The sequence below is a fragment of the Papio anubis genome, chromosome 10, assembly GCF_008728515.1.
Source record: "Papio anubis isolate 15944 chromosome 10, Panubis1.0, whole genome shotgun sequence".
Lineage (NCBI taxonomy): Eukaryota > Metazoa > Chordata > Mammalia > Primates > Cercopithecidae > Papio > Papio anubis.
The window spans coordinates 28,737,264-28,749,841 of NC_044985.1; the positions used below are offsets into that span (position 1 = coordinate 28,737,264).

General features: G+C 36.2%; 1 long non-coding RNA gene across 1 annotated transcript in view; it reads left to right on the forward strand.

Annotated features, from left to right (window-relative positions):
* Positions 1-853: 853 nt before the first annotated feature.
* Positions 854-12,578, forward strand: part of LOC110740472 — a 208,631-nt gene continuing 196,906 nt past the window's right edge. The window contains exons 1-2 of the long non-coding RNA XR_002516068.2: positions 854-2,868; positions 7,577-7,685. This is a non-coding gene — a long non-coding RNA (uncharacterized LOC110740472). The remainder of the gene's footprint in view (positions 2,869-7,576; positions 7,686-12,578) is intronic.

A 12,578-nucleotide genomic window follows, 5' to 3' on the forward strand; every position in this document is an offset into this window, starting at 1 on the left:
AAAAAATTGAAAAAGTAAAGAAAATATTTATGCCATGTAATCACACAAGGTATTTATAGCTAGTAGGTACTCAAATAATTGTGGACCAATGAATTTTGGCTTGAGTTAGCTGACTTAACACCATTCTTCTCTTCTTACATAAACTGAGACTAAAATTTTCATTAATAATTTTTATAAAGTGTAATCATTTGGTCCTATTGAAAATATATTTGAGTCTATGACTGTCAAAATGAATGTTTGAAAAATGTTTTTGAAAATGAGGCAATGATGTCTTTTTTTTTTTTTTTTGAGACGGAGTCTCACTCTGTCGCTTCCCAGGCTGGAGTGCAGTGGCGTGATCTTGGCTCACTGCAACCTCTGCCTCCTGGTTTCAAGTGATTCTCCTGCCTCAGTCTCGCGAGTAGCTGGGATTACAGGTGCCCACCACCATGCCCAGCTAATTTTTGTATTTTTATTAGAGACTGGGTTTCTCCATGTTAGCCAGGATGATCTTGATCTCCTGACCTCATGATCTGCCCGCCTCAGCCTCCCAAAGTGCTGGGATTACAGGCGTGAGCCACCATGCCCGGCCTGGCAATGATGTCTTTCACATAAATAGATGTCAAAAAACAGATATGGCCAATTTTGTGATTTATTTCATAGCTTTAAAACTATTTTCATGCACATTTGTTGATTAATTTTTTCAATTAACCCTATGAGATGAGTGAAATTAATTTATTTTACAAGCCAGGTGCAGTGGCTCACACCTGTAATCCCAGCACTTTGGGAGGCCAAGGCAGATGGATTACCTGAGGTCAGGAGTTTGAGACTAGCCTGGCCAACATGGTGAAACCCTGTCTCTACTAAAAATACAAAAAATTAGCCAGGTGTGGTGGTAGGCACCTGTAATCCCAGCTACTCGGGAGGCTGAGGAAGGAGAATCACTTGAACTTGGGAGGGGGAGGTGAGTATAATCTTTTGGAACATGGATATATCTAGCACAGAGTTCTATTTCATGAGTGAATAGCAGTAGACTAAATTTACGTTATGATTTTGTAGACTCTGACTCTCAAAATAAAATGTAGAATTACCTAAAGGTTTGTCTTCATATAAATCGTGTATTCTGTATGACATACTTTTGAATGATTCTGATACAGGTCCCTTTTGGACCCAATCATCTTTATAGACCTTTTTACTTCTGATATTGAGTATATACTATTGAAATGATGGTTAGAGTTTTCATAGGTATATGACTGATAAATTCATAAATTTTCTAAGAGATAAATTAGAATGATAACACTGCAGCGGTGACACTCTAATGGTGACACTGAAATAATAAATGATTCCTGATTTGCTGTCAATTATGTGATAATTTGTTAATTGTCATGTCTAAATGTTTCCCTTACTCTTTTGTATATGTTTAGTTTTAAAATAGCAGTGAAAACATTCTGGGCTATGCATTTCAGCATGTTTATTATACCTCATAGGTGGTTAAATCTACTTTAACTGCCTTTATCTCTGGATTCCATAGCTCACCCACAGTTTTGACCATGTTAACTTTTAAATTCAGGGGTTTTATTGAATTTTAATTAAGGACAATGTTAAGATATTGCTGCTCTAAATTTAGCAAACTAGAATGACATTCATGTTTTAACAAAATAATTAAAAAGATCTCTGGAGGGTAGCACAGAATGCAGGTCACAAAGTGAACATTTATTTACAAATATTGATTAAATTTCTAGTATGTTTCAGGAGCTGAACTCTGAGTGGAAAGCCAAGATGCAGTTCTCAGTTACGTGTATGATTTTATATTCTCTTAAAACCAAGAAAAACAGTCATTCAGTATCTTGGACTTCAAATTTATAAAAGAGAAATAACTAAGTAGGTGATTTTTAAGCACATGGAGTATTTTATAGGTGGTCTAACACTTTTCTATTAATAGGCATATATAACTACTTTTTCCCTTGCTTAGAAGTACATTTCATTCATTAAGGTTGTGAAAACTCTTTAGTTTTATAGGTATTAGCATTTTCAAGAATGAAGCTCTCTTTCCAATATAACAAAATTTTCTGGATCATAACATGTTGGTAGTTGTACTTCTATTATCTGTTGATTGAAATAATCCATAATAGTAGAAAGATGACTATCATTTACTAGTAGTGAATTTATATATTATCAAACCTAACAGATTCTGCATATATTTGAAAAATAGTTAATATGTATGAGTGATACCCCATTTATTTTATCAATAGTGTTTTATTCCCAGTGGCCCACTGAAATAATGGCCTTTTCGATGGAAGTGGATATGCTGATTGTCACTACTGTAGGAAATCCAGTTCATTGTCTCACTTTTTGGGAGGATTAAAGCTTTTGATTGAATACAGTTTGGCCTGAAGGTCACATTGGAATCACACAAACCTGGGTTCTGGTTTTGGGCAAGCATTTACTGGCTGCATAATAAATAACAAGTAATTTAACTTCCCTAAGTCTCAATTTTCTCATCTGTAAATTGGGAATATTGATAACACCTACTTCAGAGGGTCGATGTGAAGATCAAGTTATGTTATAAATATGTAAAATAGCGTGTATGCTTCCTGGCACAGACTATGCATTTAGGCATGTTATTGTTATCATTATTATTATTGCTGTTCTTGTGTTATTCAAGACCTAAACTCCACTATACAATAGTGTTGTCCTACCATGATAAGGGTTGGTATATATCCTAGTTATTCAATGAGATTTTATGTCTTTAATATGCTGAAAACATGAAAAGGTGTGCAATTCAGTTAGTTAAAATGTTTACTGAGCTCCCTTTGTGCTTTTTTTATTATGCAGTTTTCAAGATTGTTTTGGCTCTAGCAAAACAAGTTGGAACATTCACATCATCCAGTAAGTTAGAATTCATTCAACATTTTTAAGCATATGCCATATGATAATTTTAGGAAAGAACAATAGTGCATCTAAAATTAATCTAGCAGTGAAAGACTGCAGTCTCTTCTGAGAACATTAGAGAGTGCATATTTAAGAGATATTAACCAACCTATAGGTTATTTTCCCTCACTGAATTGATATATTTCTCAAAGGCTACTGCTTATAGAGTTATAAGGTTTATACTTTTAACATATATTAAGTTGGTCTAAAGTGCCTCCTTGTATATATGCCTAGCTTGCCATGGAGCTGGATGAGCCAAATAGGACTCAAATGGAAACAATTAGTTCTACAAATAACTGTGGAAGTGGCCTAATTCACTCTGGACTGATGTCCCTCATTTTACAATTGATGAAACTCAGTGTATACAGTGTCTGTGGAACAACTTTAATGGTGGTTTTGAAGGGGAGCTAATATTTCTGGGTCTATAGCATGTTTTGGCCATGCTTTCAAGTGTAGGAAATCAGGGGGCTTGTATCCTGTCTGCTGTGGCTGTGCTTACATAAACCCATCAGGAAGAACACAGGAAAGCACCAAGTTCAGCATTAGGAAACATGTTGATTTGATGAATTAATAATGGTGACCACAAAAATTGGAATTCTCATGCCCTGCTGGTGGGAATGTGAAATGGGACAGTCACTTTGGAAACTGGCTGGTAGTTTCTCGAAAGGTTTAACCTAGAGCTACCGTAGGACCCAGCAATTATCTATGTAACACTCTTAGATGTATACACAGAAGAAATGAAAACGTATGTCTGCAGAAAAACTAGTGCACAAATGTTCATGGCAGCATTATTCATAATAGCCAAAAATGGAAACAACCTGAATGTTCAGCAAATGATGAATGAATAAATTAAATGTGATATATTCATACAATGGAATATTAGATAGTCATAAAAACAAATGAAGTGGTGATACATACTATCATATAGATAAACCTTAAAATATTATTCCAAGTGAAAGAATCCAGTCACAAGAGACCATATACTGTATGGTTCCATTTATGTGAAATATCCAGAATAAGTAAACTCATAAAGACAGAAAACAAATTAGACATTACCTGGGACTGGGATAGGATGAGGTGGGAGGAAATGGAGAATGACTTTTGGTGGATACAGAGTTTCTTTTCGGGATGATGGAAAAGTTATAAAACTATAATGCTGGTTTCACAACTCTGTGAATATACTAAAAAACACTGAATTATATGCTTTAAATGGCTAAACTGCGTGATAAGTAAATTATATTTCAGTAAGGCTGTTATATGAGAAGACAGTGTGTATCCCATCTTGTTTGCCCACAAATCTTATGATCAATTTCATAAACCAGACTATCCTGAGTATTTTTCAGGTTTCAAGTTCAGAGTAGTCGAAACAGGCCTTTTCAAGAACAGTATTCATTGAAATGCATCAAAGCATAAGTGCAGTCCCTGAAGAAACACTTTAACTCATGAGCTTAAATAATAACTGAATTTAATTCATTCCAGGTACAGTCTCATTAAAGAAACTGCTGGCCAAAATGTTGAAATAAACATGTAGCTACTAACTGAACAAATTAAACTCCTTTATGATTTAATTGCACCAGTGAGTATTTCTTTTTGGAATGTGTTTCTGCTTTGATACATTGCAATACACATCATGAATTATGTTGAATGATGGCATTTCAGAATGTGTGTGAGTATGTATATGCATATGTATTTTCAAAATGCATCTAAAATGTTATTTAAAATATGTATGCATGTGTACATATGAACATTCCAATTTCTATGTTTATGTGTATGTATACAATACAGAAAGACATATTCCCATAAGTCCCAAGCAATGTAGTCATATTGTGGGGTATATATTTGCCAACTAGTTGCAAGCATTAACAGAAATATTCTCTCTGCCTCCTCTTCTCTCTACTCTCTCTATATACATATGTGAATGTACAAATATTTGATGGTTTATTTATCATGTGATAGGCCCACAGTATTTATAGGTAGATATTTTGATCATCACGCATATTTTGAACCACTGGAGCTATTTTGAGGAATTTTTAGAGCTTTGAGAATATACAGCATTTCACTGCTAGATGCATGCAGTTTCATGGCAGTGATTATAGAAAGGAATGACTATAAAAAAACAAAACAAAACAAAACAGAATCCAGCCCAAATCTTTTCATACTCCTTCAAATCTCAATGCTATGCTTTTCAGATAGTTGCTTCTTTCTCACTGAATTCTTTCACAGTGTTAATTTGAAAAATCAAACATTCCTCCTCTCCTATTGATAATCTAATGAGAAATGAGAATTTTCCTTTCAAAAGAGTATTTACTTGAAAAGTATCTGAAGTATTAAAAATTTATTTTCTTTGTGTACACACACACGCACACACAAGATAGTACCTCTACATTTTTTTTTTTTTCTTAGCTGATTTTCGCCCTAGCCAACCTGGCTGTATATTTATTAAGTATATTAAAAATGATCTGAAGACTCATATCACCACCTGTTTTTCCTATCATTGAAAATCACCATTTTGATTATTTTCCTCCGTTACCTCTCCTGAAATATCCACTTACCTCTGCTACTCACAAACCACTCAGAGATAATTATTGTAATTATTCACTTTCCCACAAACGTGTGCATGCATTACTTTCCTATACCTTTGAGTAGGACATGACTATAATTGTGAAATGGTAAAAGATGCTGCTGAAATATGCAGTGAGGTAGGATTTTTTAAATAGCGTTTAAGCAGAAATGTGGCGGTAGTCCTCTTTCTGGCTCATAGGAGTTTTGTTTTCAGCTCAGTTTGTGCCATACAGAGCACAAAGAGACAAAATGCAGATCAGAAAAAAATAGTCTACCTTGTCAAAGTGAGGCACGGAAAGTCAGCCTGAGCAAGTAGATACATTACACAGACTCCAAGCTGAGGAGCCATAGGTGGTTGAAAGAGAAGGACGCTGTCCTGGGGGCCAACTAATTTACATAATATATTGGAGGAAAGTTGAGCTCATTAAATATACCATGGTGGACTTAGTATTTAATAAAATGTGACCACTAGAAAGTATACAAATTTCCTACAAATAACAACAAATGATACACAAGAACAATGCATATTAGTGAGCATTAGTAGCAGGTGGCAGGGCACAGTGGCTCATGCCTGTAATCACAGCACTTTGGGAGGCTGAGGTGGGCAGATCACTTGAGGCCAGGAGTTCGAGACCAGCCTGGCCAACATGGTGAAACCCTGTCTCTACTAAAAATACAAAAATTAGCCAGGTGCGGCAGCACAGGCCTGTAGTCCTAGCTACTCGGGAGGCTGAGGAAGGACAATTACTTGAACCCAGGAGGCAGAGGTTGCCATGAGCTCAGATTGCGCCATGCCACTGCACTCCAGCCTGGGTGACATAGTGAGACTCTGTCTCAAAATCAATCAATAAATTAAAAAGAGTAGCAGGCTCATAGAGGAGGATCCACAATGGTTGAACCCAGAGAAGCAGGGATGTCCAGCCTGGAAGAGCAATGAGTCTCACAGCATTCATGCCCAACACTCAGACTATCACTTAGAGATTGCTGGATAGAACTATGATTGGGAGAATTGTATATATTTTTCTGGTTACATGGACTTGCTTCAGTCTTTTCATCTACTATGTTATGGTCTTCATAAAGTGCTGCCACTCCTCATGGATTGATACCGGGCCTTAAATTGGCCGTATATAATTATCTTTTGTTAAGTTTTTGGTTCCTGGGGTGAACAAAATCAGAAAACATGATACTGCCAAATATTGTTTGTGCTACACCATTTGTAGTACAATAGGATGTCTTTTTGCACTTCTCCTACCTGAAAACCTTGCACTCATTTGCTCAGGCTCAAGTGAAGTGCCACTTGCTTTTTGAAGTCTTTGATGTTTTAGCTGAATTAACTTTGTCTTCCACCATGAACCTGTAACTCTGTCTATGTAATTCTCTGAAAGCAGTTAACACTGTTTCACAGATACTTACTAGGACCTGAGATTCATTAAAGGGGCCTCATAGTATTTAGTTTGATATCTGTAGTCATAAATGAACTGCCTGAACATGGTACATAAACATGGAACCAATAAGGAGAATCTGCTGATTGTTCTCTTTGAGCTTAGGATACAACATTCCTTGAGAAATTGCCTAGATTTGCCCCATTCATTTAGTCCCAACTAGCGCTCATTTTGCCATCGCTTCTGATCTTCACTTAGAATAGAATATGAAGACATAGGACCTGAAAGTTTAAGGATTCATTCAATAACAAATATTGACAACTTAGAGAAAACTAATAATGTCAGAACTCCCTTCCACTTTTGACATAGGTCAGAGATAATTACTTACATGTCCCTTTTTGTAACCCTTCCTGCTTCCTAGTCTTCTCCATTCACAGAGGAGTTCTCTCATATCGTAGATTCCGGGGTTGTGAGGCATATTTAGCTCACACTTACCTTTTTGTGGTACATTCTTCATAACATTGCCTATGAGATACCCATCAATTGACAACTTTTCCAGAAATTTCCCTCCACTCACCCCCTCTCTTCCACATGGCTGCAGCTTAATAGTGGACTAGTCCAGGGATAAGAACTCATAGTAAAAAATCCCTGTCTGGAGTTTTGGATTTGGAGCCTCAGGTGGCTGGACCAGTATGATGTACATTTCCTCCATTGTCATAAAGGTAGACCATATGGTCTAGGAAGCAGAGGACTGCTCAGAAACAGAGGAGAACTGAACATATGTGCAAAGAAGAATTGAGAGATGGGACAGAGAAGACAGACCTCATCTTTGTAAGTTCTTAATTGAATCTTTTCCCTGAGACCTGACCACATCCCTAGCCCTAGATTTCACGAGACAGCCCAGTACCTTTACAATACATTTTCTTTCTGCACAGCATCGCTAAGTTTATATTTCTAGTAGTTGACCACAATGACTTAACTAATTTGCCTTTGTGAAACTTAATGAAGTGGTTAGGAAATGATCACACCTTTCCTTCCATCTATCCAGTATGCATATCCCATACTTCTGTGACTGTTTTCTTAGTATAGGCACTCAAAAGCTCTGAGAAATCTGGTCACCACTGCTCAGTATGGCTGGTCTCTTGATGTCTTACAGGAGACTTAGACTTTTTGACCAATGTCCAGAAGCAGATGAACATCTAACTGGCATGTACCATGAAGTGACAGCATTATTTCAATGTTAAAGAGAGTGAGCAATAGATGTATCATGTATGTAAATGTCATCCTCTTTATTCTAAGAGAAATAGCAGTGAGGGTAATGAGTGATATCTTCACTACTGGCATATACGATGGAAGTGTTACCTTAGGGAGTTGGAGACATTATTTAGGCCCAGAAGAGCTATGGAAGTACCTGAAGACAGAAGTGGGGAAAGGAAGCCAGTGAAGTAATATGGGCTCTGGTAAGGAAGGTGGCACATGATACAGGTGTAGCAAAAGGTCAAAATCACAGGAGTGAGTAGTTGAGCAGAAGCCGATACATGTGTGCTTGAGAGGAGAAGACCTTGGACTAAGGCAGAGGCATTTATCGAGTGTTTTCCTAGCACTGATATGTACAGGATAAAAAGTGTGCTTTTATTTCCTGTTATGAGTAAACGACTATGAAATTTGTCATTTTAACTATTTATTTGTTCAAGACATTTTATGAGTACCTACTGTATACTGGGCCCTCTGTCTTACACTATTGTAGAAATAGACACAATCCTAAGTCCTGTGAGACTCAGTCTAGTAGGTAATAAATAACAAGTAGAAGTACTGGAGGAAACAAATATTTGGTCACACATTATGATGACTGCTGTGAGCAAGTGTCCTGAGTCCCCCACATCATAATGCCATCCACCGTTTCCTTTTGGAGTCAAGTATTTTCAGTTCAGAGATAAGATTAAATAATTTGTAAAGAGCACCTAGTATCAGTTCATAAAGTTCAAAAGATAACTTCTAAAATAATGTGCATCACTTTTCCTAATAAGTAAACCCAATAAGACTTCATGCATTCAGTTGCTTCTGAGTGATTCAGGTTGAAGAGGATAAGAGATACCCTCTGAGTGCAGGAGTGAGCTGGTCTGGCCAATATGAAGAGGATCAGGGACTTGACTCCCGCCTTCTAGAAGTTCAGGCATCTCAACAATGTCAGAAAGAGGAGAGGGTATTGTGCCTGTCAGGACTGGCCATTTTAAGAAACCCATATTAGAATGTGATGTCATATGTTATGTCAAGTCTTATGGCTTAATTTTCTCAGTGGGGATTAATGGGAATGGAGAGATAAATTGTTCTGAAATTAGGGGTTTCAGGTGGGAGGCAAGGACAGAGTGTGTCACTTCCACCATTGCCCCAGTCCCAACCCTCACCTTTGGCACCAGCACAGTCCTGTAATTACCATCCTAAATTCACCTGGATGGACTCCATGTCCTGCAAGATGCTTTCTCATCACAAGCTAAAAATTTCTTTCAACCCTAAAATAGTAACATGAAAAATGCCAGAACACAACACAATTACTTGCAAAAGACCTCTCATCTGCCTAAAGAGTCACATGAAAGCATAGCAGCCAATGTGCTCAAATAATTAAATAATTGGATATGAGCCTGGGTGGGGGGAGCAGAGAGTGAGAACCAGACATGGGAATAGAAGCTCCTTTTTTCCCAGAGCCAGATCAATCAGGATGGAGAGCAAGATATCACAGAAGCAGCTAACAGGCCACCAAAGTCCCTGCCATTTGGTGAGGACAGACTGCTATAGTTTATTGTGTGAGTCTACATGCACTATGAATTTATCCAGAAATCTTTTAATTTGATATTAATTATGTAGTTCTGCATCATTTTGGCTTTGCCTATTAATTACTACCTTAGAAGTACTTTTTCTGTCCTTTATAATTATTTCTATATTGGAAATTGAATGTCATTACACAGGCTTTTATTTTATCGCATGCATACCCTCATCATGTGTTCAACCTAAATAGCAACTAATTTCTCACAATTATCTAACCAGTCAACCAGACAACCATGTGTATTGACTGCTTAGGGCAGAGATCAGCAGACTATGGCCGACTGGCCAAATCTGGCCCTCTAACTATTTTTATATGGCTTGTGAACCAACATCTAACTGGGTTTTTTTACTTTTTAAAATGGTTGCAAAAAAACAAAAGAAGACTGTGAAACATAAAAATTACTTGAAATTCAAATTTTAGTGACCACAAATAAAGTTTTATTGATGAGAGCCACACCCATTTATTTACATACTATGTTTGATTGTTTTTTGTATCCCAGTAGCAAAGTTGAGTCATTGGCACAGAGATTATACAGCTTGAAAAAACTAAAATATTTATTATCTGACCCTTTACAGAAAAGTTTTTAGCATGCTCAGAACTATATGCTTATATCTGGGGATAGAGAGAAAAATGGCAGAAGCCTTGCCCCTCAGCAACTCACAGATTAGTGCTCTGAATGGTGTGATCTCACAGTGCTACGGGACCCAAAACCCAGATTGGAAAGATCATGGAAAACTCCCAGGATCAAAGGACATATCTGAAAGATGCACAATTCGTTGATACCCATTTGGAAGTGCATTTGTTTGTTTCCCAGAAAAAAAATCTTTTAAACTTCCCCAACAGTATCTTTGGTCACATCTTGGTAGAGTTTTCATGTAGTCTTGGATTAGTAGTTGAAAGACTGAACATATAGATACTTTTGCTCTCACTGAGCTACTATTTAAAACCTTTTAATATTGATTTTTGTGGAAAATGGCAGCAATGGAAAAACTTGTTCTGATGCCATTCAATCAGTGTTAGGTGGTTCATTTTGAATCAAAATTGAATCAAACCAATAATGATACTCATGAGGGAGATATCAATAGTTCAGATCACGTAATTCCTAGTGGTGTTAATACTTAATTTGGGTAGCTAACATGAAAAGGTTTTCAAAACATGTGCAGCTCTCTTTCTGTTTGAATCTTCTATATAGAGCAGTGGTTAGAAAAGTGACCTTTAGAGTCACACAAACCTAGATTCTAGTTCTTAATTGTTCATCACTTGCTGTCTGACCGTCGTACATTACTCCCTAACAAAAAATGTCTTCGTCTCTAAAGAGGAAAGAATACATTTTTATCTGTTTTTTAGGATTGTCGAGATACAAGCATACAAGGTGGTTAGCTTAGTGCCTGGCATTCAGTAACATGGACTGTATATTAGCCATAGTTATTAACAAAAATGGCCAACATTAAAAAAAGACTAAGATGTGAATGAAACATAAAGAATACTTATATATCCTAACGTCCAGTCCCCCAACAGGAACTTTCCGCATAAAGTTCACTAATCTGCGGTTTCCCTCAAATCTGGCTGCTTATAGAAACCAACTAGATATTTTTTTAAAAAACACAGATTCTCTACCTTTATTCTGATGTTTTGAATACAAAACCTTGGCAGTGGCTCTGGGAATTTTCATTAAAAAGCAATACAACAAAGAAATACCTCCCCAGGTGTGGAAATCACTAAAGTCCTTAGAAATGAGAAGATAGTGAAATCTCTCAATACATATGTAAAACATTTGTCCTTCAGAACAGAGCACTATTTTGGAAAGTGTGGGAAATATATAATATGAACAGAATAAGTAAAAGTATTCATGGTAAAGCAACACTTCAGAAAATGGTCTTGTGGTGCCTCTATGTAATTTATGTGAAGCAAGCCTGTCGGTACATATTCTATATTATCTTTCTTCTGATTAAAACCAGAATTAACCTTTCAACATATTATAATAGGGTTTTCTTTTAGTCAAAATTATAATTTCTTTTATGCTTTTCTCAAGTGTTCTATTTTTCCCTCATCAAAGCGTCTGCTTTTATTTTACTTTAGACATAAGTCCCAGTATTTCATAGACATGAGCTAAGAACAGTCTTATTGAGAAGAGAGAAACATTGAGAATAATAGGAGTTGTTACACACACAGTAACAAATGAAATACATCTTTTGTAAATAACTCCCACCAGAAATCTTATATTTCCAGGCATCTATGCATATACCTTCATATAAAAACTTTTGCGTTCGTAAAACATTCATTGAAGGCAGCTCTGCAGTTTTATAGAAAAACAACGTGCCAGGGATGCAAGAATCTTGCCAGTTCTGTGAAAAATGACACCAATTAAAGCTTAAATTGCTTGTTTTCTCATAAGGTACATATTTTCATAACTTTGAAATCAAATAATTGCTGCTTTTATATTAAATACAATAAAACAAAAAGGATGCTAGTTTAGAGGAACTGCTACAAGCATTTTAATATAATTTTCCCACCATTTAAAGTCACAAAATATGGAAAACAAGTCAAGTATGCAAAGTTCCAAGGAGATAGAGAAACTCCTTCGGATTATTACATCATTTGTCTTTTGTGTCAGGAAATGTGTATATGATTTCATTGTTTGATTAAATGCCAAAAAAAGGCACATTGCTCTTATCTAACTGATTACAGATTTTATTCATATGAAAAAGTATTTGTTAATGCTTTACCATTAGAAGATGTTTTTAATTTTTTTTCTTTCTTAAGTTCTAAATATGCATTTCCAAAAAAAATAATCTTCTAACTTCCCAGGCTTTATTTCTTTATTTTGCATTAACAGTACATGATACTCAAATTTCCCGTAGTGAAATCCAGTCCCTAATGATTTCATATCTGCAAACTGAACA